Source organism: Anomaloglossus baeobatrachus, chromosome 5 (genome assembly GCF_048569485.1).
Source record: "Anomaloglossus baeobatrachus isolate aAnoBae1 chromosome 5, aAnoBae1.hap1, whole genome shotgun sequence".
NCBI classification, from domain to species: Eukaryota; Metazoa; Chordata; class Amphibia; order Anura; family Aromobatidae; genus Anomaloglossus; species Anomaloglossus baeobatrachus.
The window spans coordinates 229,572,574-229,600,030 of NC_134357.1; positions in this window are offsets into that span (position 1 = coordinate 229,572,574).

Consider the following 27,457-nt stretch of genomic DNA (forward strand, 5'->3'; position numbering starts at 1 on the left):
GGCACGAACCAATCTGTCAGTGTGAATGTTAGAAGCAAAGACCCAAGAATTGTCCTCCTGACCATAACCCTTCCAGTTAACAAGGTATTGGATTTTTCAAAAAAAGCAAAACGAATCCAGCTCCTCAGGTGAAAAAAACTGCAGGCAAAACAGATAGCATGACTAACGCTACGTGTTTCAGGTCAAAACAATCAGGATTCTTTTCACCTGAAACGTGTTGCGCTGGTCATGCTATCTGTTTTTCTTGCATGTTGAAATAAACCTGGTCTTTTTCACCTGAAGAGCTGGATTCTTTTTGCTTTTTTGGATTATTTTGGGTCGTGGCAATGCCTGTCTGTGCTCCAGGGAAGTCGCTAAAAGGAGTGGATTCATACACGGTGAGCTGAATATCATATATATTTGATTGGAGTTTTCATCTATTAAGACGGGAATCCAAAATTTTCTCTACCTCATACTCCAGATCCCCATCTATCAACACAGGATCCAGGGGCACCGCCGTGGGAACTACTGGCTCCACATGTTTCTTCAACAAAGACTTATGAAAAACATTGTGAATTTTAAACGACTCAGGAAGAGCCAAACGAAAAGATACGGGATTAATAATCTCCAAAATCTCATAGGGCCCAATAAATCTAGGCTTAAATTTAGGCGAGTAAACTCTCATCGGAACATTCCTGGAGGACAACCAAACCATGTTCCACACTTTAAACCGGGGACCAGCTGTCCTATGTCAGTTGGCAAACCTTTGAGCATTCTCCTGGGACTGAAACAATTTGTCCACTACTTCAGCCCAAATCTTCTGCATTCTCTCCACCACAGAATCAACTCCCGGACAGGCCGAAGCTTCAACCTGCCCTTTAGAGAACCTAGGATGAAATCCAAAATTGCAGAAAAAAGGAGACATCAAAGTAGCAGAGCTCGCCTTATTATTGAGAACAAACTCAGCCAAGGGCAAAAAAGAAACCCAGTCATCTTGATCAGCAGATATAAAGCATCTCAAATATGTTTCCAAGGTCTGATTAGCTCTCTCTGTCTGGCCATTGGTCTGGGGATGAAAAGCAGAAGAAAAAAACAATGCCTAATCTAGAACAAAATTCTCTCCAAAATCTGGACACAAACTGAACTCCTCTATCTGACACAATAGTCTCAGAAATACCATGTAAATGAACCACCTGTTGAAAAAACAAGGGCACCAACTCTGAAGAAGACGGCAACTTCGGTAATGGTACCAAATGGACCATCTTAAAGAATCTATCACAAATAACCCAAAGAAACGTCATCCTTTGAGAGACAGGAAGATCTGAAATAAAATCCATAGCAATATGAGTCCAGGGTCTCTTAGGCACAGGTAATGGTAACAGCAACCCACTAGAATGTGCACAACAAGGCTTGGATCTGGAACAAATACCACAAGATTGCATGAAACTCTTGACATCTCGAGACAAAGAAGGCCACAAAAAAGACCTACTCACAAGATCCCTAGTACCAAAAATCCCAGGACGACCAGCAAATACGGAACAATGAATCTCGGACATATGGACATATCGCTAGTCCTTCATTGATCAGAAACATAAAGCTTCCCCACAGGACGTCTTCAGGTTTGTCCACCTGAAATCGCTCAAGTGCTAACCTTAAATCGAGCAAAATAGTGGAGAGGACCACACCTTCATTCAGGATGGTAGATGGCTCAAGAACATCAAGTGAATCAGCAAAGAAACTTCTAGAGAGGGCATCGGCTTTAATATTCTTGGTGCCCGGAAGAAAAGAGACCACAAAAATAAAAAATAGAGCCCACCTAGCCTGCCTAGGATTCAGTCTCTTGGCAGATTCAAGATAGGTCAGAGGTCAGATTTTTATGATCAGTGAGCACCACAATTTGTTGCCTCGCCCCCTCCAGCCAGTGTCTCAATTCCTCAAAGGCCCACTTCATAGCCAATAATTCCCGATTACCAACATCATAATTTTCGTTCAGATTAAGAAAACTTCAGAGAGAAGAAGGCACAAGGCTTAAGCTTGGTAGTACTAGGATCTCTTTGAGACAAAACTGCACCTGCTCAAATCACTGAGGCATCTATCTCCACTTGAAATGGAAGAGAAACATCAGGTTGCTGCAGGACTGGGGCAGAAGTGAACCTCTTTTTAAGCTCCTGGAAGGCCATAATTGCTTCTGAAGTCCAATTCTCAACATCAGCTCTCTTTTTCGTGAAATCAGTCAAAGGCTTAACCACACTAGAGAAATTGGCAAAGCCCAACATTTTTTGAAGGGATTTCAAAGAGGTTAACTGAACCCAGTCATGAATGGCCTGAACCTTGACCGGATCCATTTCAATAGAAGCCAGGGACAAAATAAACCCCAAAAAGGAAATTTTCTGCATGCCAAAGAGACATTTTGATCCCTTAACGTACAATAAATTTTCCCTAAGTATCTGAAAAACTTTCCGAACCTGCTGAACATGAGCATCCCAATCATCAGAAAAAAAAAATCAAAATTTCATCCAAATAGATAATTAGAAATTTGCCAATTAGATCCCGAAAAATATCATTCATGAATGTTTGAAAGACGGAAGGGGCATAAGTGAGCCCAAAAGGCAATACTAGGTACTCAAAATGCCCCTCATGGGTATTAAAGGCCGTCTTCCATTCATCACTCTCCTTAATTCAAATGAGATTGTATGCTCCCCTAAGATCAAGTTTTGTAAACCACTTAGCTCACTTTACTCTGGAAAACAGGTCTTACATCAAGGGTAATGGATACTGATATTTAATAGTGATTTTATAAAGGAGACAATAGTCAATACAAGGTCTCAACGACCCATCCTTCTTGAACAAAAAGAAAAACCTGGCCCCCATAGGTGACAAGGATCTAATATGACCTTACTCCAATGACTCCTTAATATAGGTTCTCATAGCATCATGTTCGGGAACAGATAGATTGAAGATCTGTCTCTTAGGAAATGTGCAACCTGGCACTAATTCAATGGCACAATCACACTCCCTGTGGGAGGCAAGGAATCAGAACCAGTCTCATTAAACACGTCAAAAAAATCTGACAAATATTCAGGTACATCATGCGGCGTATGGGAAATAGATAACACAGAGAGATCATTATGCACACATTGACAACCCCAACTAACCACAGACAAGGATCTCCAATCAAGAACTGAATTATGGGTTTGCAACCAAGGGAATCCCAGTACCAAAATATCGTGCAAGTTGTGTAATACTAAAGATTTACAATCCTCCTGATGAGCTGGCGCAACCTTCATATTTACCTGGGTACAAAACTGGGGTTTATTTTCAGCTAAGGGAGTAGCATCAATGCCCCTTAAAGGAATAGGAGTTTGTAAAGGTACCATAGGAAAACCACACTTCTTAGCAAAACCAAAATCCATCAAGTTCAGGGCGGCCTCTGAATTCAGAAAGGTCATAGCCGAAAACGAGGATAAGGAGCAAATCAAAGAGACGTACAAAAGGAATTTAAGTTGCACAGTACCCACAATAAATGAACGAACAAATCTCTTTACCCATTTAGGGCAGACAGAAATAGTGTGAGACGCGTCACCACAATAGAAACACAAATAATTTTTCCATCTAAAACCCTGCCGCTCAGCATTAGAGAGGACTCTACAACACTGCATAGGCTCTGTAAATTGTTCCGCAATCAATACATTAGCACGCATCATTTTGCGCTCGCGTAAACGCCTATCAATCTGAATGGCTAAAGTCATAGAGGCATCGAGACTAGAAGGAATAGGAAATCCCACCATAACATCCTTCACTGCAGCCGCGAGACCCTTATGAAAAAGTGCCGCAAGAGTATCATCATTCCATTTGGCAAAGACCACCCACTTTCTGAATTTCTGACAAACATTTTCAGCGGAATCCTGACCTTGGATCAAAGCCAGCAAGGCTTTCTCTGCTTCATCAATAACATTGGGTTCATCATACAACAATCCCAGGGCCTGAAAAAAGAAATCCACAGTAGCATTGGATCATCAGGAGCCAATGAAAAGGCCCAGTCCTGAGGGTCACCGCGCAACAAAGAGATGAGAATCTTAACCTGCTGCACGTGGCACCCTGAGTATTTAGGTTTTAAGGCAAAAAACAATTTACAATTATTTTTAAAGTTCAAAAATTTAGACCTATCCCCCGAGAACAATTCAGGAACAGGAATTCTAGGTTCTAAAACAGGAGTCTGTCTAAGATAAGCTGAAATTGCCTGAACCTCAGAGGAGAGATGCTCAGCATGCTCAACCACCTGTTCTGTATCCATGTCAACAGAAAATCTTCCATGGCACCCAAAGAATAAGAGGGAAAATAAATAGAAATAAAAAAAAATATTTTCCCTTCTTTTGAGTACCTTTCTTTTTTGTTGGCCGGTTATACTGTTATGATCCGGTAACCATGGAAGATTGGTTTAAATTCGGATTGCACATTTTCTGTTAGTACAATAAACCTAATTTCAATCAAGAAATATTACACAGTCCATCAGTTATTAGATATATGAAACTGAAATAGCTGTTGCAAAAACCCAAATTGTTATAAAGAAAAAAGGTTAACATTAATAGGGGTGCCCAAACTTTTTCATATGACTGTATAACCGGTGCCAGCAAGGAAAAAAGTGCTCTCCTATATACACCAGGCTTGTCTGCAATAGGACAATTCTTCCTTAATTCCCAATTAACGCCGACACCTGTCAGAGTCACAGGCTCAGACTAAGCTCCACTACCATTCCTGGCCACCAGAGGGAGCTCCAAAACAGCACCCACACAGACGACATTCACAACAGTCTCCACATCAATCGCAGCCAGCAACACACCACTCTCCAAGGTTATACCGTCAATCCTCCTCAGGACGTCCGAAGTGTCTCTGACAAAGGAGGGCAGCGTTTCCACCAAGGGATGCAAATAGAATTCAATGAACTTGCACACAGTATCGCAAAGCCGTCTGATGCCAGAGACAATTGGACAGCTCGGGGACACGACGGATTCTTATGTGTCTTGGGTAATGAATAAAAAGTGGGTGTTACCGGGAACTTGGTGTGGAGACCTTCGTACACCTTTTTAGTAATAGTACTTTGTAACAAGGCTGTCTCAAGAATGTCCCTTAACTCAGACTCAAACTTTTTAGTTGGATTTCCAGATAATGGTGTATAGGTATCATGATCCCTTAACTGTCTAAAGGTTTCACATTCATACATTTGTGTCGGCCATATTACCACGTTTCCCCCTTTGTCCACAGGCTTAATAACCACTCCCTCCAAAGATTTTAATTCATCAATCGCTTTATTTTGTTTTAAGGAGAGGTTATGCTTAATAGTTGTTTTTTTAAGTTTCTTGAGATCTTCTATAACTAATTTGTTAAAGATATCTACCTGTGGACATAAAGAAAAAAGGGGAAACGTGGTAGAACATGGATATATGGAGGGGGGAAAATTACCTGATGATATGCCCGCAGATTCCTCCTCCAGTTCCCTCAGAAATTGGATTGCCTCCAACTCAGTTCTTGAAAAATTCTGTAGATCCATGTACCTATTAGAGTGCAATTTACGTAGGACAAGCTTCCTTGCAAATAAGTGTAGATCCTTGATCACTGTAAAAAGATCGAAATTAGCATCAGGGGAAAAAGACAACCCAAAACCCAAGGCCTCCAATTGTGTCTCGGTCAGAGTATGTTTAGAGAGATTTATTACTAGAGATGAGCCACCCCCCTAGTGTTAGAGTTCGGTTCGTCGAACGGCGACTCAGTTCGACGATTGTTCGACGAACACCTTTGAACCTCATTGATAACAATGGAAGGCAAACACAAACACATACAAACACTTAGAAAACACCTTCTAAGGTGTCCAAAAGGTGACAAACAACTCACAAGACACCACAAACACATGGAAAAGTGACAAGTACATATACTCATGCGAAAAAAAATAGCTGGACGAGTAAAAGGAGGAGGAGACACAGATATAAGCATGTCATGCCCTTCTAAAATCATGTAAAACACAGCAAGGGGACTGTTGATTTGCGTGAAGCACAATCCAAATCCACAAGCATTTACTCTCCCCAGGATGACACAGGGGTACAAAAGTCCTTGCGGATCCATGACTTGTTCATCTTGGAACATTTTTAAAAAAAAACAGCAAGGGGGCTCTTTCCAGAGTCTCCCTTTATTCCAAAAATTGGGCCACAGACACCACTTAAGTGGCATCAGTTGTCCCCCACTTGCAAACTTGACATGTTGATTTGCGTGAATCACAATCCAAATCCCCAAGCATTTACTCTCCCCAGGATGACACAGAGGTACAAAAGTCCTTGGGGATCCATGACTTGTTCATCTTGATGAACGTTAGTCTGTCCACATTGTCACTGGACAGACGTGTGCGTTTATCTGTCAGCACACACCCAGCAGCACTGAAGACACGTTCCGAGAGAACGCTGGCTGCTGGACACGACAAGATCTCCAAGACATAAGTGACAAGCTCAGGCCATTTTTCAAGATTGGAAGCCCAAAATATGCAAGGCTCCAGTTGCATAATCATGGCATCGATATTCACTTGGAGATACTCCGGTATCATCCTCTCCAGGCGTTAACTATGTGTCAGACTTCTTGTCTCTTGTGACTTTGCGGTGTTGCTGGTACGGTTTGACTGATGATGACTCGACAGTCCCATGGTTGGCAAGTTAGAACTGTGAGATTCACTCTGTGCACCACTGGTGTTTAGTGGAAAAGCCGAGCTAAAATTGCGTAACAGCTTCTGCTGATACTCCTGCATACGTGCGTCCCTTTCTATGGCTGGAATTATTTCGGCAAATTTTGACTTGTAACGGGGATCTAAAGCCGGCGACACACGAGACGATATATCGGGCGATATGTCGGCGGGGTCACGGAGTTTGTGACGCACATCCGGCATCGTTTGATATATAGCGTGTGACAGCTATGAGCTACTGTGAACGAGCAAAAATACTCACCTTATCGTTGCTCGTTGACATGTCGCTCATTTTCAAAATGTCGGTCCTCCTTCTGTGCTCCGGTTTTTCATCGTTCCCGAGGCAGCACACGTCGCTCCGTGTGACACCCCGGGAATGACGAACATAGTTTATCTGCGTCCCGCCGGCAATGCGGAAGGAAGGAGGTGGGCTGAATGTTACGTCCCGCTCATCTCCGCCCATCCGCTTCTATTGGCCGGCCGCTGTGTGACGTCACTGTGACGCCGAACGTCCCTCCCCCTTCAGGAAGAGGATGTTTGCCGCCCACAGCGAGGTCGTCCGGGAGGTAAGTGCGTGTGACAGGGGGTTAACGACTTTGTGCACCACGGGCAACTAATTGCCCGTGACGCACAAACTACGGGGGCGGGTACGATCGCTCGTGCGATCGCACGATAGTTCGTACCGTGTGACGCCGGCTTAAGAGTATAGTAACCCAGTAGTCAGAATTACTTCTAATTCTGACAATCCGAGGGTCATGTTGTAGGTAGTGCAGCAAGAAGGCACTAATGTGTCTTGCGCACTAAGGAGGACCAAGTGCTTTCTGTGTTAGTGGCGGCGAGGTGATAACCATGCTTCCTTCCTCTGACCTCTCCCCCCAACCTCAAACAACCGAATTATGATCAAGGTCTCCCTCATCTGCTGAGTCTTCCATGCCCATCGCCAGTTCGTCCTCCATTTCTTCCTGGGCTCCTGCACCTTCCTCAACAGTTTGGCTGCTACCTTGCGCCCTTGTTAATCCTTCTCCCCCACCGTCCCATGCCTGCCCCCTTGGTGCTGCTGACCGTCTGGACCTTGTAGATCTTGTTATCCGTTCCGCAAATGAATCCTCCTGTACTTCCTCCCCTTCCTCTTGTCCCACCACCTGACTCCGAATACTGTTTAGCAAGTGCTCCAGCATGTAAATGACTGGAATTGTCATGCTCATAATGGCATTGTCAGCGCTAAACATCTTCATCACCATGTCGAAACTGTGCAGAAGGGTGCATAGGTCCTTGATCTGAGACCACTCCAGCAGCGTGATCTGCCCCACCTCTGCATCTCGTTGGCCCAGGCTATACGTCATAACGTCAGCACTCGGCGGTGCTGCTACAGTCGCTGCAACATGTGGAGAGTCCGAAGTCCAGCGTGTCGACACATCGCATTTGAGGCGGTGAACCGGCAGGCCGAAAGACTTCTGGAGCAAAGCAAGTCGGTCAGCTGTAGCGGTTGAACGGCGGAAGTGAGCAGAGAGTGACCGTGCCCTGTGCAGAAGCCCATCTAGGCCGGGATAGTGGGTTAAAAATTGCTGGACAACAAGGTTCAAAACGTGAGCCATACAAGGCACGTGTGTCACCTTGCCCCGGCGAATGGCCGCACCCAGGTTTGCAGCATTGTCACATACGACCTTCCCTAGCTGCAGGTTGAGTGGAGACAACCATTTACAAAACTCGGTCTCCAGAGCTGACCACAACTCCTCAGCTGTGTGACTCACATTTCCCAGACATTTCAACGTAAAGTCCGCCTGATGCCGTTGAGCTCTGCTGCCAGCATAGTAAGGAGGTATGCGGGTTTCCTTGTGTGCAGTTACAACGCAGGTGGCCTCACTAGACAGGCTTTTGGCGGAGGTGGAGGACCGAGACGAGGTTGAGGAGGGCGAAGCAGTGGAGAAACTTCGACATACAGAGGATTGACGCACAACTCGTGGGAACAGCAAGACTTGGACAGCAAACCCTTCTCCATCTCTCCCCATAGTTACCCAGTGCCCATTCAGCGACATATAATGCCCCTTTCCATGCTTACTGGTCCAAGTATCTGTGGTGAAATGCACCCTGTCACACACAGAGTTTCTCAAGAAAGCGGTGATGTTGTGTGCGACATGCTGGTGAAGCGCAGGCACACCTTTCTTGGAGAAGTAGTGGCGACTAGGCATCTGATACTGGGGTACTGCGACGGACATAAGGTCTCGAGAATCCTCTGTGTCCACCACGCGGAAAGGCAGCATTTCTGTAGCCAACAGCTTGCAGAGGGTGAAAGTCAACCTCTTAGCTTTGTCATGGCTAGGAGAAAATGGTCTTTTACTTGTCCACATCTGAGGGACCGAGGGCTGGCTGCTGTGCTGAGATGGCGTTGAGTAGGGTGTCCCTGGAAAACTACTGGTCTGTGAGGAAAGTGCTGGCGGAGACATAATGTTGCCTTCATCCAAAGGTGGTGCTCTCGATATCTGAGAGAGCTCAACACCAGCAGCTGTTTCCACTTCCAAAACAACTGCCGACCTGCCAATCACACTGCCTGTTGCAGTTAAAGATGTGGAAGGTCTGCGTCGCAAAGCATGTGTGACTGCTGTCCCAACAGTCATAGAGGATGAAGAGCGCGCGGATGCACTTGAAGGTGCAGACGGTGGTTGGCCCGCTCCACTAGGCCGCATTGTAGCACAGTGAGCTTCCCACTGGGACTTATGCTTCATATCCATGTGACGGTTCATGACATAGTAGTCAAACTAGTGTGGTTTCGGCCTCTACTTAGAGATTGGCGACAAATCTTACCGATGACATGAGTTGGGAGATCCTTTGCGATGTCAAAAAATGACCAGGCTAGGCAAGGCTTAGAGCCCATGCGACCTGCAGAGCCACCCCGACTTGTGCTCAAAGGCAGAGTTGTGGCTGAGGATGCAGTTGTTAACATGCTTCCAGTACTCGTCGTCAGTCGCATCCTCCTCCACCGCCTCTGATGACATCCTCGAGTGCCTGACTGTGGGTTGACAGTGTGGAGACACGGGGTTCAGTGGGTGCTCTCGTCCACTAAAACCCGCCGCCTTTAGAAAGACAGCGTGGCTCAGGGCTCATCCCAACTGAACGCCGGCCTCCTTAACCGTGGGCGTAACACTACTCAGACAACACAGGGTGAGGGAACCAATTAGACTTTATTGGATTCCCAAACAATTAACGGCACATAACACATAACCAGCAAAACACAAATGTAACAGGCAACAGAGTCTCACCCTTCCGCTGGCTCACCAGGGATTTAGAATGTCCATGCCTCACAGGTTCCAAGCTGTCTGAGGTCTGCAAAGTCTGTAATAGGTGACTGAACTGTCCCAACCTGAGTGTCCTCCTTAGGTAGTCCTGGTTTGATGTTAAAATCCTGGCAGCCGGAGTCGAAATCCCTAGGCTGTGGATATGGTCTCCAACCGGATCCGGAGTCCCTAGATTGAAGCCATAAGATATCCTGATCCTCTAGTCAGCTCCAAAGAACTTAGACTGGATCCATCAGCATCCTTCATCCTTCATCAACCCTGGTGGCTTAAAGAAGTCCCTTTTATAGCCATAACCTTCCCTTAGGATACACTGCGTCCTCATCGATTGGTTGGACAAGATTGCTTCTCCCATTGGATGAATTTCAAGCTGCATGGATAATGTTCATTTAAATGATGTGCATAGAAAGACTCAGTATATCTACATGGAGTCGGCAAGTCACCAACTAGACAATGGCTACTAAGGTAATTACATTATCAATACACAACTACAATACAATGGTTACTGGAAATGTCTGGAGAACAATACGTCTGGCTTTCAGTGGCCAACACAATTGCATTGAGTCAACAAGAGTCTTGTAAAAACAATGAGGGACTTCTCCCCCGTCTATAGACAATCTATCATGCTGTCTGGCTGGATTTTAAGAAACTTTAACCCATGAGAGTCCATGTTGTCACAGACAGTAAGTGGGATCTACAACCTCATCATCACCCTGTATGTTTGCACTCCCCTCGTCCTCAGAGCCAACCTCTTCCTGCCCTGACGGAATAGTTGTCATTCCAATCAGGTATCTGAGTCTCATCGTCATCAGAATGTTCCTTATTGTCTCCACCAAGAGGAGTTACAGTTTGGGAATGAGGGTCTACATTATGCTCAGAAACGTCTTCATCAGGGCCTGAATCTGACTCACAAAGCTTCTGGGCATCACTGCAGATCATTTCCTTGTCTGTAGTCACTGTAGCTTGGGAGCAGACCTCTGATTCCCAGGCTATAGTGTGACTAAACAGCTCTGCAGACTCAACCATCTCTGTTACCCCGTCCTCTGCAGGGCGGGTGGAGACTTGAGAGCTGGTGGAAAGCAAGTGCGATTGGGGTGTCAACTCAGAGGACTGGAGTCTTTGGGATGTTGAAGTAGAGGTGGAGGAGAGGCCACTTGATGGAGCACTTGAGATCCATTCAAGCATCTGCTGTTTTTGTGCCTCGTCTACCTTTGGTAGCAATGTTCCTTTCCGTAACAAAGGGATCCTATCAGTTTGTCCACGGAAAGTAGTAGACATTTTACTTTTGCTGGAAGATGGCCTTTTTTCAGCAGATGTTACTGTTGTTTTATCATCTACCCCACGGACACAAACTTTTTTTCCCTTTCCAACACCCCTGTTTCCCTTTCCACCAGCATCTGGCCTTTTGCCACTCATTTTGTTTGTGAACAAATTGGACACTGTTTGTTGCACTTAAAGTGGCATAGCAAAAATGGACAGGTGGTGTACAATGCACAGGTGGTCTAGCTTTATTGACAGCTGAAGAACCAAGACTGACTATCCCAGACAATGAAAGTATTGCCCTAAATATGGCAGCACTTTTTGCAATTAAAATTGCGTAGCAAAAATGGACAGGTGGTGGACAATGCAGAGGTGGTATAGCTAAATTGTCAGCAGAGGAACCCTAACGTAGTATCCCAGACAATGAAAGTATTGTCCTAAATATGGCAGCACTTTTTGCAATTAAAATTGCGTAGCAAAAATTGACAGGTGGTGGACAATGCAGAGGTGCTATAGCTAAATTGTCAGCAGAGAAACCCTAACGTACTGTAGTATCCCAGACAATTAAAGTATTGCCCTAAATATGGCAGCATGTTTTGCAATTAAAATTGCGTAGCAAAAATGGACAGGTGGCGGACAATGCAGAGGTGGTATAGCTAAATTGTCAGCAGAGGAACCCTAACGTAGTATCCCAGACAATGAAAGTATTGTCCTAAATATGGCAGCACTTTTTGCAATTAAAATTGCGTAGCAAAAATTGACAGGTGGTGGACAATGCAGAGGTGCTATAGCTAAATTGTCAGCAGAGAAACCCTAACGTACTGTAGTATCCCAGACAATTAAAGTATTGCCCTAAATATGGCAGCATGTTTTGCAATTAAAATTGCGTAGCAAAAATGGACAGGTGGCGGACAATGCAGAGGTGGTATAGCTAAATTGTCAGCAGAGGAACCCTAACGTAGTATCCCAGACAATGAAAGTATTGTCCTAAATATGGCAGCACTTTTTGCAATTAAAATTGCGTAGCAAAAATTGACAGGTGGTGGACAATGCAGAGGTGCTATAGCTAAATTGTCAGCAGAGAAACCCTAACGTACTGTAGTATCCCAGACAATTAAAGTATTGCCCTAAATATGGCAGCATGTTTTGCAATTAAAATTGCATAGCAAAAATTGACAGGTGGTGGACAATGCAGAGGTGCTATAGCTTGCTTGGCAGCAGAGGAACCCTCACTTTCTATCCCTGACAATGAAATTATGCCCCAAGGAATTGCCTGAGCTGATTTAGCCAGACACTGTGATATAAACCCCTGCACAGCGCTGGCACAGACCTGCCTAGCAACAATGGCTATGAACGGCTGTAATGTAGCCCTGAAAAGGGCTGAAATTACAAGTAGTCCCAAATCCCTAAAGCGATGTGTAGATTGCACTGTATGTCTATAGCGCACACAGCAGCAGAGGGAGCAGGAGTGGTGACTTTCACCCACCCGCAGCAGAGAGATAATGGCGGCGAAGGGGAAAATGGGCGGGTCTTTTAGGGCAAGGAAGTGTGACATGCACAGCCTATGACACATGCCCTTGCTTGTCTGGCAAAAATCCACTTCTCTGTGTGTCTGTGATTGGCTAACAGCCTGGCCCGCCCCACTGTACGCGCAGTTAGGAAAAAAAATGGCGATCGCCTTTCTTTCAGCACTTAGCAGCACTGATCTAAACCCCGTCCCCCCCGACATTATACGCTGAATTTTGATAATATCATTATTAACAGTGACTGACACTATTACAGTGAAAAGACAGCTAGTAACTAGCTACGCTTTTGGTGATCGAACCGTTATTGAACGGTAACTCGAACTGCCGAACTTGAAGCAAATCTTTCGAGTTCGACGAACGACTCGATCACCGACCAAAATCACTTGAATTTGAACTTGGCGAACCGTTCGAATCGAACATCGCTCAACTCTATTTATTACCTCCAAAACTTGTTTACTCTTTTTATCCTTTGATTGTGGAGGTGTCAATTTCCTTTTCATTTGGGAGTTCTTTCCCCACTGATGCTTGAATCGTGTCTGTATATTGAATCTGCCTGCAAATTTGTCAGCCAGCCCACTTCCCGAGGGAGATTCCTCCTCCATTGAGGACATGGATGAGAAGGAGCCAGAGCGGGAATTCAGACCTTTGGATTTCTTCTTGGAGTTTTTTTTCCATCTATATACAGATCCATTTTTATAGTCCATGGTGTCCCTTTGGTATTTTTTTGTTTTTACCCCTATAATTTCTTTTTCCCATTTGGCAAAATCTTTTACCCAGATCGGAGTTAAGTGATGATAGTTTCTCTTTAGACAGACATTCCATAAGTTTCTCCTGAATCGTGTTCATTTCCGATTCCACTTCTTTAAGAGTATCTAGCATTATGTACCACTAATGGTTTCATGAAAGTCATGGAACAAATATTAGACGGCTATTCCCATTGTTTTTTAAAATTTTCATCACTCACATCAAAGGAAGGGAACAGTTCGACTCGCAATCCCCTTGGCATGAGGCCCTTTTCAAGGTACCATTCCATGAATGTCATATTCCACCATAAGGTTTTCTGATTAACCCCTTCACAACCTTGGACGGATCTATCCGCCCAGGATCGTGTCCCGTTAAGCCCCGCCCCCTGCCGCGGTCAGGCGGCGTGGATCGGCACACATATCAGCTGTTTTCAACAGCTGACATGTGTGCCTGCTAGCCGCGGGTGGAATCGCTTCCACCCGCGGCCATTAACCCCTTAAATCTTGCTGCCAAAGTCTGGCAGCAAGATTTAAATGCGCGCGGCCATGTTTGTTACTTACCGCCGCCCCCACCGGAAGTCACGTGTGTTATCACGTGACTATCGGTGGTTGCCATCGTAGCACAGGGTCATGTGATGACGCCTGCTGCTATGATCTTTCACTTTCATTTTCCCTCGGCCGAGAGCAGAGGGAAAACCAAAGTGAGTGAATCTGCTGATTACAGCGGTATTGCTGTGATCAGCAGATAGCGATCAGCGATCGGATTGCTGATTGCTATAGCCCCCTAGGGGGACTAGTAAAATAAAAAAAAAAAGTAAAAAAAAAGTTTTAAAAAATAAAAAAAAACAAAAAAAACCTAAAAAAATTGTTTAAAAGAACAGAGAGTCCTCAGTGGACTCTCTGTTCTTTTAAACAATTTTTTTTATCTCTACTGGCTAACACGGTACAAAGATATATTTTACTTGTAAAAAAAACCTAAAAGTTCAAATCACCCCCCTTTCCCCCCATTGAAAATTAAAGGGTTAAAAAATAAATAAATATACACATATTTGGTATCGCCGCGTTCAGAAATGCCCGATCTATCAAAATATAAAATCAATTATTCTGATTGGTAAACGGCGTAGTGGCAAAAAAATTCCAAACACCAAAATTACGTTTTTTGGTCGCCGCAAGTTTTGCGCAAAATGCAATAACAGGCGATCAAAACGTAGCATCTGCGCAAAAATGGTACCATTATAAACGTCAGCTCGAGACGCAAAAAATAAGCCATCACTGAGCCATAGATCCCAAAAAATAAGAACTCTACGTGTTTCGGAAAATGGCGCAAAACGTGCGCCACTTTTATTGGACAAACTTGTGAATTTTTTTTAACCCCTTAGATACAAGTAAACCTATACATGTTTGGTGTCTACAAACTCGCACCGACCTGAGGCATCACACCCAGACATCAGTTTTACCATATAGTGAACACCGTGAATAAAATATCCCAAAAACTATTGTACGATCCCACTTTTTTTGCAATTTTTCCGCACTTGGATTTTTTTTGCCGTTTTCCAGTACACTATATGGTAAAACTTATGATTTCATTTAAAAGTACAACTCGTCCCGCAAAAAACAAGCCCTCATATGGCAAGATTGACGGAATAATAAAAAAGTTACGGCTCTTGGAAGAAAAGGAGCAAAAAACAAAAACGCAAAAACGGAAAGTGCCCGGGGGCTGAAGGGGTTAAGAACTGCTTTAGTCTATTCACTAATTTCTCAGTCCCTTCTATATCAGAGTTAAAAACAGTCTCTGGATTCTCACTGAACACCTGATTAATCTTAGTCAGCCATGCCTCTTCGCGTGCCTTGTGATTCATGTGTCCTTTGCAAACTGCTGCGAATAAACACAGATATATAAAGAAGAAACAAGGTAGGACACACTTACCAACCCTCATCATGAATTAGTAAAAATATAGGTTACTCCCAAAGCAGAAGAGTTCATGAACATGAGAATAAAGGTAGAAAACAACCAACATAATATGTTTGAAAAATACACATCCAAACATATCCTCTATAGTAAAGCATCGAAATCTTTATTGTACAAAAGATTTAAAAATCACACTAAGAGGAGAACAATAAATAGATATAATGTCACAGGTGAAAAGTAAAAATTCCAGAAGACATCATCTGTCAGTGGGCTACATATGGGTGCATCCTTAACTTGGTTTGAGCATTATTTTTTATGGCATAATAGTACTTTAAAGTTTTATGTGGAGTTAGTTTCTCCGTAGCTTCTTGTATATTAGGAGCTTTCTCACTTTTCCATTTGGATGCAATGATATCAGTGGAAACTAGTAGAATATGTATTACTACGGGCTTAAAATGTTTAGGTATCGCTTCAATGTTTAAGAAAAGAAGAACTAATTCTGGAGTTAAGCGGGCTTTACACGCTACGATATCGCTAGCAATTGCTAGCGATATCGTACGCAAAAGCACCCGCCCCGATCGTGCATGCAATATCGTGTGATCGCTGCCGCAGCGAACATTATCGCTACGGCAGCGTGAGACGCACTTACCTGGTTGTCGTCGTCGCTGTGACTGCCGAACAATCCCTCCCTCAAGGGGGAGGGACGATCGGCATCACAGCGACGTCACCGCGACGTCACTAAACAGCCGGCCAATCAAAGCGGAGGGGTGGAGATGAGCGGGATGTAACATCCCGCCCACCTTCTTCCTTCCGCATTGCGGCCGGCGGCAGGTAAGGAGACGTTTCTCGCTTCTGCAGTGTCACACACAGCGATGTGTGCTGCCGCAGGAGCGACGAACCACATCGATAATCAAACATTACCGATTTTTGGTTTTGGGACGACCTCTCCATGGTGAACGATTTTCACCATTTTTGAGGTCACTTAAGGTCTCTGGTAAGTGTCACACGCTGCAATATCGTTAATGACGCCGGATGTGAGTCACTAACAACGTGACCCCGACGATAAAACATTAACGATATCGTAGCGTGTAAAGCCCCCTTTAGAGTTACATTTAGCTGTGAAATGTACCTTATAAATGATTGAATGTCTCTCCCGAATTTCTTAATTTTTGGACACGACCAAAATATGTGAGTTATGTTGCCTGAATTTCCACAGTTCCTCCAGCATTTGTTTGAGGTATCTGGGTTAATTAAATACAATTTATGGGGTGTGCAATACCAGCGGGTTATTATCTTATAATTGGTTTCTATAAGAGCAATGCAAGGTATATTTTTGTAGGCTGTGGCCAATGACTTGAAATCTGTCTTCAAATTTATTTTCTGAGATTTGTAACTCATTCTTCCACTTTTCCAAGTGTTTTAAGTTAAAGAGATTTGTGTCTTCGTTATAAATTTGGTAGATATGTTTGGTTCTCCAAGTGTTTTGATTATTTGGATTCTTTAAGAGAGCTGAGATGTTACTTGGAAGGATGGAGGGTGGTGTTAGGTTTTATGAATATTTTTTCTATTATCTTCCAAGTTTTCTTATTTGACTTTGTTAGTTTGAATTCTTTTGCTAATTCCTGGTAGGGTTTCAGCTTATCGTTATCGAGTATGTCTGAGATTAAGCATATTCCCTTGGATTTCCAGTGGTTGAGCTTTAATCTTGATGAGAGTGCAGAAAGTGTTTCGATCTTCATCCAACCTATTGATTCGGTGCCGTGTATTTTTCTAGATTGGGCCCGAATTTCCTCCATGTTATTATTGAGTTCCTGGTGATGGCCTCCTTAGGCAGTCGCTTTTTAGAGTCACATAGGTAGGCCACCACCAGGTCTCCAATGTCTATATTTGGACAGTAAGAATCTACAAGTCCCACCCATGCAGGTTTATCATCTCTGTTCCAATACTTCTGGCTGCTTTTAATACTCGTTGCTTGATAGTAGGCCGTTATATTTGAAATCCCCAACCCCCCCCATTGATTCTGTTTTTATTTAGAGTAGATTGTGCTACTCAAGGTGTAGTTTTACCCCATACAAAAGATGTTAGTTGAGTTTTGAGTTTTTGTAGAAGCTTCTTCTTGATTGGTAATGGGATAGTTCTGAATATATAAAGTAGCTTAGGAAGTTCCAGCATTTTGTATATGTTTATTTTTCCTAACCAGGAAAGCTCTAATTTGGATAGATGTTGTAGATCTTTTTGTATGGTATTATAAATGTCAGTAATATGCTGGTTAGCGCAGTCCTTTGTGTTTTTTGTTAGTTTGCTTCCTAAATAAGACATGCTGTCCACATTCCACTGAAATTTGATTTCCGATTGTAGAACTTTTAATAGATCCTGATCCAGATTTAGGTGCATAGCCTCGGTTTTATCCATATTGACCCTATACACTGTGTGCAGACTTATTAGGCAAATGAGTATTTTGATCACATGATACTTTTTATACATGTTATCCTACTCCAAGCTGTATAGGCTTGAGGGCCAACTACCAATTAAGTAAATCAGGTGATGTGCATCTCTGTAATGAGGAGGGGTGTGGTGTAATGATATCAACACCCTATATAAGGGGCGCATACTTATTAGGCAACTTCCTTTCCTTTAGCAAAATGGGTCAGAAGAGAGATTTGACGGGCTCTGAAAAGTCCAAAATTGTGAGATGTCTTGCAGAGGGATGCAGTAGTCTTGAAATTGCCAAACTTTTGAAGCGTGATCACAGAACAATCAAGTGTTTCATGGGAAATAGCCAACAGGGTCACAAGAAGCGTGTTGGGCAAAATAGGCGCAAAATAACTGCCCATGAATTGAGGAAAATCAAGCGTGAAGTTGCCAAGATGTCATTGGCCACCAGTTTGGCCATATTTCAGAGCTGCGACGTTACTGGAGTATCAAAAATCACAAGGTGTGCCATACTCAGGAACATAGCCAATGTGAGATTTGACGGGCTCTGAAAAGTCCAAATTTGTGAGATGTCTTGCAGAGGGATGCAGCAGTCTTGAAATTGCCAAACTTTCGAAGCGTGATCACTGAACAATCAAGTGTTTCATGGCAAATAGCCAACAAGGTCACAAGAAGCGTGTTGGGCAAAAAAGGCGAAAAATAACTGCCCATGAATTGAGGAAAATCAAGCGTGAAGCTGTCAAGATGTCATTGGCGACCAGTTTGTCCATATTTCAGAGCTGCAATGTTACTGGAGTATCAAAAAGCACAAGGTGCGCCATACTCAGGGACATGGCCAAGGTGAGGAAGGCTGAAAAACGACCACCTTTGAACAAGAAATATAAGATAAAATGTCAAGACTGAGCCAAGAAATACCTTAAGAATGATTTTTCAAAGGTTTTATGGACTGATGAAATGAGAGTGACTCTTGATGGGCCAGATGGATGGGTCAGAGGCTGATCTGTAAAGGGCAGAGAGCTCCACTCCGACTCAGACGCCAGCAAGATGGAGGTGGGGTACTGGTATGGGCTGGTATCATCAAAGATGAACTTGTGGGACCTTTTCGGGTTGAGGATGGAGTGAAGCTCAACTTCCAGACCTACTGCTAGTTTCTGGAAGACAACTTCTTCAAGCAGTGGTACAGGAAGAAGTCAGTATCTTTAAAAAGAAAACCATGATTTTCATGTAGGACAATGCTCTATCACATGCATCCAACTACTCCACAGCGTGGCTGGCCAGGAAAGGTCTAAAAGATGAAAAAATAATGACATGGCCCCCTTGATCACCTGATCTGAACCCCATAGAGAACCTGTGGTCCCTCATAAAATGTAAGATCTACAGGGAGGGAAAACAGTACACCTCTCGGAACAATGTCTGGGAGGCTGTGGTGGCTGCTGCACGCAATGTTGATCGTAAACAGATCAAGCAACTGACAAAAGCTATGGATGATAGGCTGTTGAGTGTCATCATAAAGAAAGGTGGCTATATTGGTCACTAATTTTTGGGGGTTTTATTTTTGCATGTCAGAAATGTTTATTTCTAAATTTTGTGCAGTTATATTGGTTTACCTGGTGAAAATAAACAAGTAAGATGGGAATATATTTGGTTTTTATTAAGTTGCCTAATAAGTCTGCACAGTAAAAGTTACCTGCACAAACAGATATCCTCCTAAGATAGCCAAATCTAAAAAAACCTCACCCCAACTTCTAAAAATATTAAGCTTTGATATTTATGAGTCTTTTGAGTTGATTGAGAACATAGTTGTTGATCAATAATAAAAAATATCTACAACTTGCCTAATACGTCTGCACCCAGTGTATAATGCAACCCTTGAGAATTCTTTAAAAATTTCTAAAGTCTGTTTGACAGTTCAGTGGATCCGTTAGAGTGTAGGATGTCGTCTGCGAAAAGTGACACTTTGAATTGTCTGTTATTAGCAGGGATGCCCTTAATCCCGCCATCTATCCTGATCTTTTCCGCCAAGGGCTCAATGAAAAGATCGAACAGCGACGGGGCAAAAAGACAACCCTGCCTTGTTCCATTCGAGAGGTTGATTTTACCCGAGAGGAGATCATTTGTTAAAATTCTCGCAGACGGGTTTGAGTAGAAGGATTTTATAAGGTCTAATACCCTCCCATTGAAGCCAACATTTTTTTAAGTTTGTAGTAAGTAGTTCCACTGAACCCGGTCAAATGCCTTCTCTGCATCAATTGTGATAAAGACTGTGGGAGTCTTAGTTTTCCCTGAGTGAGTGAGTAGGTTTAGGATTCACCTGGTAGAGTCTTCTGCTCCTCTGTTCACAATGAACCCCACTTGATCTTTGTGTATAAGGTTCGGTACTATTTTTTGTAGTCTGGTGGCTAGGGTTTTGCCAATATGTTCAGGTCAGAATTTAGGAGCAAAATGGGTCTATAGTTTCCAATGAGGTCTCTGTCTCCCTTTTCTTTATACAATACCGATATAGTGGCTTCTTGCATCTCCTCAGATAATTTTAAGCCTAGTGATAGTTCATTGACGAGGGTGGTTAAATATGGGGTTAAGGTTGTAGCAAACGTTTTGTAGTACTCATTGGGAATTCCATCTGGTCCTGGTGCTTTATTTTGTTTTAGAGGGTTTATTGTAGCCATTATGTCACTGTTTTTGTATGGGGTGTTTAGGAAATTTAAATCTTCGTTAGACATAGAGGGTAACTGAATCGAGTCAAGGAATTGATTGATGTCTTCCTTAGTAGGTTTGTCTTCTAGTTTATTATTTTTTAAGTTATACAGGTTGTTAAAAAAATGCTTAAATTTAAATGAAATGTCTTTTGGATTTTTGTAAATTTTGTTGTCCCTATCTCTTATTTGTAAGATTTTGGTCTTACATCTCAAAATTCTTGTTCTTCTGGCTAAGAAACCAGAAAGTTTATTCATGAGATGGTAAAAGTTGGATTTTGATGTCAGTATGAATCTTTCCTATTCGTTTGAGAGGATGGTATTTAAGTCTAGTCTGAGTTTGAAAATTTCTGTGGACATAGCGTTCCACAGCAGCATGGGGATGTTGTGAAGGATGATGCTGTAAAAATGGGTGGACCCGGAAGTAACTCAGCATCCCCTGCCAGCACACTGCTCTGGTTGTCCATATGAGGGGCGATTTTTGAGCGTTGAGCAGGTATGGCACACCACAGATGAACTGAGGACTGTTGGAAGTGGTAAGTGATCATTTGATTGCTTGAGTGTGTTAATATGTGTAATAGTTTGTTTAGTGGCTATAATTGGCCTTGTACATATTTTCCACAGCCCAGTAAGCGGTGATCATGTTTAATGGTTGAAATTGGCGCAATTTATGCGCACAAGGGTTTTTTGCTCCCCTGATGAATCTGCCCAGAAAAAATGCGTCGGGAGCATTTATACCATCTTTTGTTTCGCATGCACCAGGAAAAGGACTCTAGGCAGTTGGATTGATAATTGATTGTTTTACTTTACCAAAATAAAAAAAACATGCATAAAACAGAAAAAATAGAATAATATTTTTACAAGGCCAGAAGCCTACACCCCTGTGCAGCGCCACCCGTAATGGCAATTGATGCCGCCTTCTCAACAAGCTTTGCCTAACCAAGGGACTGTCTAAACAATCACCTAATACCTGGTAATCCCTCTGCGTAGCAGGAGTAATTGTGTGTATGTGTGCAAACACGCCCTACCAGTGGTGCAGCACAAGAGCTTACAACATATCTACCTAAACATAAACAAAACCCATTAACCCCCTGAATACCCTTAATTGCTGAAGCCTCACAGATAAGGCAGATGGTAAAAGTGGTAAGGCAAACCACACAGCTCAGCAACACAGTTCTGGAAATCTTCTAAAGCAACAGTCAATGCAAACATGTGGCGCTGTCCCTTTAAGGTTTTAAATGTAACTGACAAACTGACACAGCAGAGCCAGCAAGTCTTACTATGTATATAGTCGGCCTAAGCAGTACAGATATGTGTTTTGGTACCAAAACAAAGTGTTAAGGGTGTCCCCTCTCTCCTCTGCTGTTCGCCTTATCCATTGAACCTCTTGCTGAGCACATAAGAAGTAACCCAGACATTAAGGGTATTCACACTAGAAACACCCATCATAAGATAGGGCTCTTCACAGATGATGTGATATTATCCCTGTCAGAACCCATTACCTCAGCTGCTGAAGTTATTAGGATACTAGGAAAGTTCTCTCAAATATCATATTACAAGTTAAACAAAAAAAAAACTAAAATGATGCACTTCAACCTCAACAATGATATTATCGAACAGATAGGTACTGCCACTTCTTTCTCATGGGAGAATGAATCTATGCCTTATCTTGGAGTGCTCCTCAATAAAAATGTAACAAAAATGGTTGCCAATAACATTAGTCTTATGATTGAAAATATTAAAAAAGACTTGACACGCACCGCAAATAAGGATTTGTCGTGGTTGGGTAGAGTGGTATTCTTAAAGATGATGACATTACCAAAAATTTTATATATCCTTAGATCCATACCTTTAATGATCCCGGCAAATCAATTAAATAAACTCCAAAAAGTACTTAGTGACTTTATTTGGAACTATAAAAGGCCAAAAGTGAACAAAAACATTTTACTCAAACAGAAAAAAATGGGAGGTATAGGGCTCCCCAATATTAAAAATTATCATCTTTCTAACTTAATTAAACAGAGTCAGAGGCTAATAGAGGGAAGCAATTTATTTCCTTGGATGGATTTAGAGATGTCCTCTGTTAATTACCAACCCATAAAATCTTTAATTTTAACTCACCTAATCAACCCTTCTATCCCACCTCCAAACTCCCCTACTTTATACGCTACAATTAGAGCATGGAAAGCTTTGGCCAAAACTCCGACTAATCTTAATAAAAATCATTTTCTTAGAAATACTCCCCTAAAAATGTTGGCGATTCTGGATAACTCAGAAATTCCCTCAACATGGCAGGAGTCAAATCTAAAAACGGTTGGAGACATCTTTAACGGAAAAGAATTTATAAACTTCCTGGATATAAAGATCAAACACAAGCTCCCAGACTCTGACTTTAAGGCCCTCATCAAATTTAGGGAAATTTTAAAGACAAAATTATTATTTACAAACCCCCTTTCTGAAATAACCTGCATGTTATTCTGTAACCCAACCAAAATGTCCCTATGGTGTTGTAAAAATATCTATAACTACTTCAATAACGATCTAACATTCCACAAAAGCAAATATATGCTAGATTCGGAAAAAGATTTGGGTAAGAGCTTTACGGATGAGGAATGGCAGAAAGCCATTTCACTAACCTATTCTTCAAATGCATGTGCCTCTCTCCATCAATCTCACTTCAAAATTCTCTCGCGTTGGTATCTCACTCCATGTAGACTTGCTAAATTTAATAGAGAGACGTCCCCTTTATGTTGGAGAGATTGTGACGAGAGAGGTGCTCTACTTCACATTTTCTGGAGTTGTCCCAGATTGAAGAGTCTCTGGGAAAATATTTCTAATCTAATTAATCAGATTACTAACTCCACAATTCAGGTAACTCCCCAAATGGCCCTGCTTTCACTTAATTTGGAAAAATTTGACCCTATATATAAACCTATCCTAACTCATTTATTTCTAGTTACTAGAAATCTTATAGCTTCTAATTGGAAGAAACCTACGGTGCCCACTATCTCTGAGGTCGTAGAGACTACTTCTCTTCACAACAACTTCGAGAAGTACTTTGCTACCATTAACAATGCCTTTGCCTCCTATTACAGAAGATGGGATCACTGGAATAGTTTTATACAAGGTATTACATAAATAAATATTTATAACTATTTAAAAACCTTTTTTATAACATGAATCCTTTTATTCAAACCTTCAGTCATGCTTTTTTGACCATATGCCTATATTCCTGGAATGGAAGCCTGTTAACATGGTTGAGATTTGTTTACGTTCATTGTTCTTCCTTTTACCCACTCCCTCTTCACCTTGTTTTTCCTTGCCTCCACCCTCCTCCCCTTTTTCATCCCCAATAAAGTAATTGTTTTACCTCCCCCTCCCCTCTCCTTTCTCTTTTCCTATACCTTTCCTCCCGAGATGAAAAGTTTTATTCATACAATAGATCCCCACATGTATTCAAATAATGGTATGCTACGCATGATAATATCTTGATTGTGTGGATTCGATATGCTATTTTGTTAACCTTATTTTAATAAAAATATATGAAAAGAAAGTGTTGCGTGCACGTAGTCATGGGCCCAGCCTACCGTACCCGGGTACTATGGTGTCCAGTTGCCAAAAACAGAGACTTGAAGATCCTCTCACGGTGACCAGTATAGCCAGCAACTGAAGAATGATGATCTCCGCACAGGATGCTGCTCACACGCGTCACGGTCCTCCTCACTAAACTCTAACACGCGTCTTCTCACAATTCCCTTGAGTGTTTCTGCGGTGGCTTCTTTCTGTTACGCACACCTCCTTGGTCTGCCCGTCCACCTGGCCCTAACAGTAAGAACAGGCCATGGATCCCGCCGAAGCACTAGCGACCCTGGGCACCTTGCAGCAGGATCTCGTACGACATCGCGAGACCCAGTCCCGCATGCTGGCCTTCATGTCCTCGGTGGATACCCGCCTGAACACGCTGCAAGCAACTGCCACGTCCCTGGCATCTCAGGCTACTACTGCACAGTCCACGGCCACGGTTCCCGTGGTGGCTACCTCGGAAGCTTCTAAACTCCGCTTGGCCTCTCCACCCCGATATGCCGGAGATCCCAAGACCTGCAGAGGATTCTTAAACCAGTGCTCCCTCCACTTTAAGCTGCTTCCGCACCTGTTTGCCTCCGACCAAGCCAAGGTGGCGTTTGTGATGTCCCATCTAGAGGCTGAGGCACTGGCATGGATGAACCCCTTGTGGGAAAAGGAGGACCCTGTAACCACTAACATCCAGGACTTCCTGCAGGTGTTTAGAACCACCTTTGACGAACCCGGACGTGCCGCTGTGACGCCCTGGGCAAGCCAGGGGTCACAGGTCATTACACCACCACACCCTACACCCCAGTTAGGAACACCACAGCTAACCCAAAATCCTTGTTGCCTTCCTCCAGGAGCTGGTGTCCACACCAGGGGGTGGGCCAGTCGGTTGGCTCCGCCCACCGAGGAGTTCACAGCTCTGGAGGCGGGAAGAACCAGGCAGATCAGTTAGGGAAGTGAAGGAGTAAACGGTGGAGTTCAGTTTAGGAGGTGAAAGTGAAAGGAAGGAAGTGAAATAGTAGTGGAGCTTAGGAGAAAAGCTGAAGTAAAGTAAAAGTGACAGTTTGTAAAGCCTGAAGATGGTCCGGGTGTGTGCCCCGGGCTAAGAGACAGCAAGGTCAGCAGACGGGGTGATTGTCCGCAGGGGTGACTGCTCGGAGGTTACTGGAAGGACCGCGGACGGGTGGTGACCCGGCGGTCTGGAGCAGTGTACAAGGAACAGTCAGCACCAGGGCAGGGATCTTTCGGATCCCGGCAAGGCTAGGAGTCGCCATAATTTGCCAAATCCGTCAGTGAAGGGGACGACTGTCTCCCAACAACCAAGTCCCGATTGAAGGCAACAGTCCGACCATTACAGAGAGACACCGCCACCGCCAGGGCACCAGTTTCTCAGGGCCAGCGCCTGCGGGCAAAGTAGGGCTCCTCCGGCCCATATCCAAGCTGGGGAGCGGGTTACCGGTGGGAACCCATCGCAACCACAACCATCTTAGGTGCAGGACAAAGGGACCGTCACCATCAACTACTGGGGAAAAGCAAGTACAGCCGTCCGTGGGAACCGTCTTTCCAGCCGTGTGTTTTACCAAGAACTGTGTTATCGTCTCAGGCTGAGTGAGTACCACAGTGCCGCAAGGCACAGCGCTGCCCCCGCGTCCCTGCTCCCACCAAGCCCTGCATCTCCCACCTCCTCACTGGGCCCCGGGATCACCAACCCCTACCCACGGAGGGGCAACACAACAACTTGCTGCTCCATACCATCATTCCCGGGATCCCCATACAGAGCAGCGGTGGTGTCAACAAATCACCACAACCGTGGGTGGCGTCACGGACAATAAACTATATCCCAAAACCCAATCCCCTTTCACTCACAAGCGAGGAGCGCCGCTCGAGACCCCCGGGATCCGGCCCACCGCTCGAGCCACCACTGAGCAGCAGCAGTCGGACCCGAGCAGAGGGGTGAGCGCAGTGCTGACACCGTCCTCCCCGCCCGCGACACCGCCGCATCCGCCTCATCACTCCTCAGGCTACGTCAGGGGACCATGATGGTGGGGCAGTATGCCATCCGCTTTCGCACCTTGGCCTCGGAATTGGGGTGGAACAATGAAGCCCTCACCGCCGCCTTCTGGGAAGGACTCTCCAGTCGTATTAAGGACGAGCTGGCAGGCCGCGATGTTCCTTCCACCCTGGATGCCCTGATCGCACTAGCCACCCGTGTGGACCTCAGATTCCAGGAACGATCCAAAGAGGTGTCCCGCGAGAGACGTCCAATACGGCATTCCTCTCCTCCACAGAAGCCCATCGTACCTCAGTCGGCATCATCTGGCGTCTCTGTCCACGAACCCATGCAGATTGATCGTCTGAGGCAGTCCGACCAACGCCGAGCAGAACGGCTCGCTAAGGGTTTCTGCTTCTACTGCGGAGAGGGCACACACCTGCTACGTTCCTGGCCAGAGAGGCCGGGAAACTCCAAAGCCTAGGGTTGGTAGGAGAGGCCACCCTAGGTGCTGGGACTCTCTCAGACCCGGTTACGTGGACTGTTCAAGTGACAACGGGAGATACGCGTTTCACGGCCGAAGCGTACCTCGATTCCGGGGCAGCATGCAATTTCATCCAGCAGGCCACGGTGGACAAGTACCAGGTGCCTGTTACTCCACTCGACAAACCCCTCGTGATTGCCTCTGTAGATGGGAGACCCCTCTCTGACACCATCTCGTGGATCACCAAGCCGGTGGAACTACGTATCGGTGCCCTGCACACCGAGAACATCGCTCTCTACGTCCTCCCACACATGTCTCATCAAATCCTGCTGGGACTCCCCTGGTTACGGACACACAAACCGTCAGTCAGCTGGCGTACTGGTGAAATCACCCGATGGGGCTCCTCTTGCCACGAGAACTGCCTGAAGACTATACAGCCCATCCGATGACCTCCGGTTCCGGAGTCCCTACCGGGACTGCCCTCGGCCTATTGGTCCTTCGCAGACGTCTTTGATAAAAAGGAGTCAGAGGTACTGCCGCCACATCGTCCTTACGACTGTGCCATCGACCTACTCCCGGGAACTACACCACCTCGAGGACGGATATATCCTCTGTCTCCTGCTGAAACAAGGGCCATGTCTGCCTACATCACGGAGAACCTGGCAAGGGGATTCATTCGGAGATCCTCCTCTCTTGCTGGAGCAGGCTTCTTCTTCATTAAGAAGAAAGAGGGCGACCTACGCCCATGCATTGACTACCAGGGATTGAACCAAATCACCGTGAAAAATAAATACCCCCTGCCGCTCATCCCCGAATTGTTTGATCGGCTTAGAGGAGCTCGTGTGTTTACCAAGTTGGA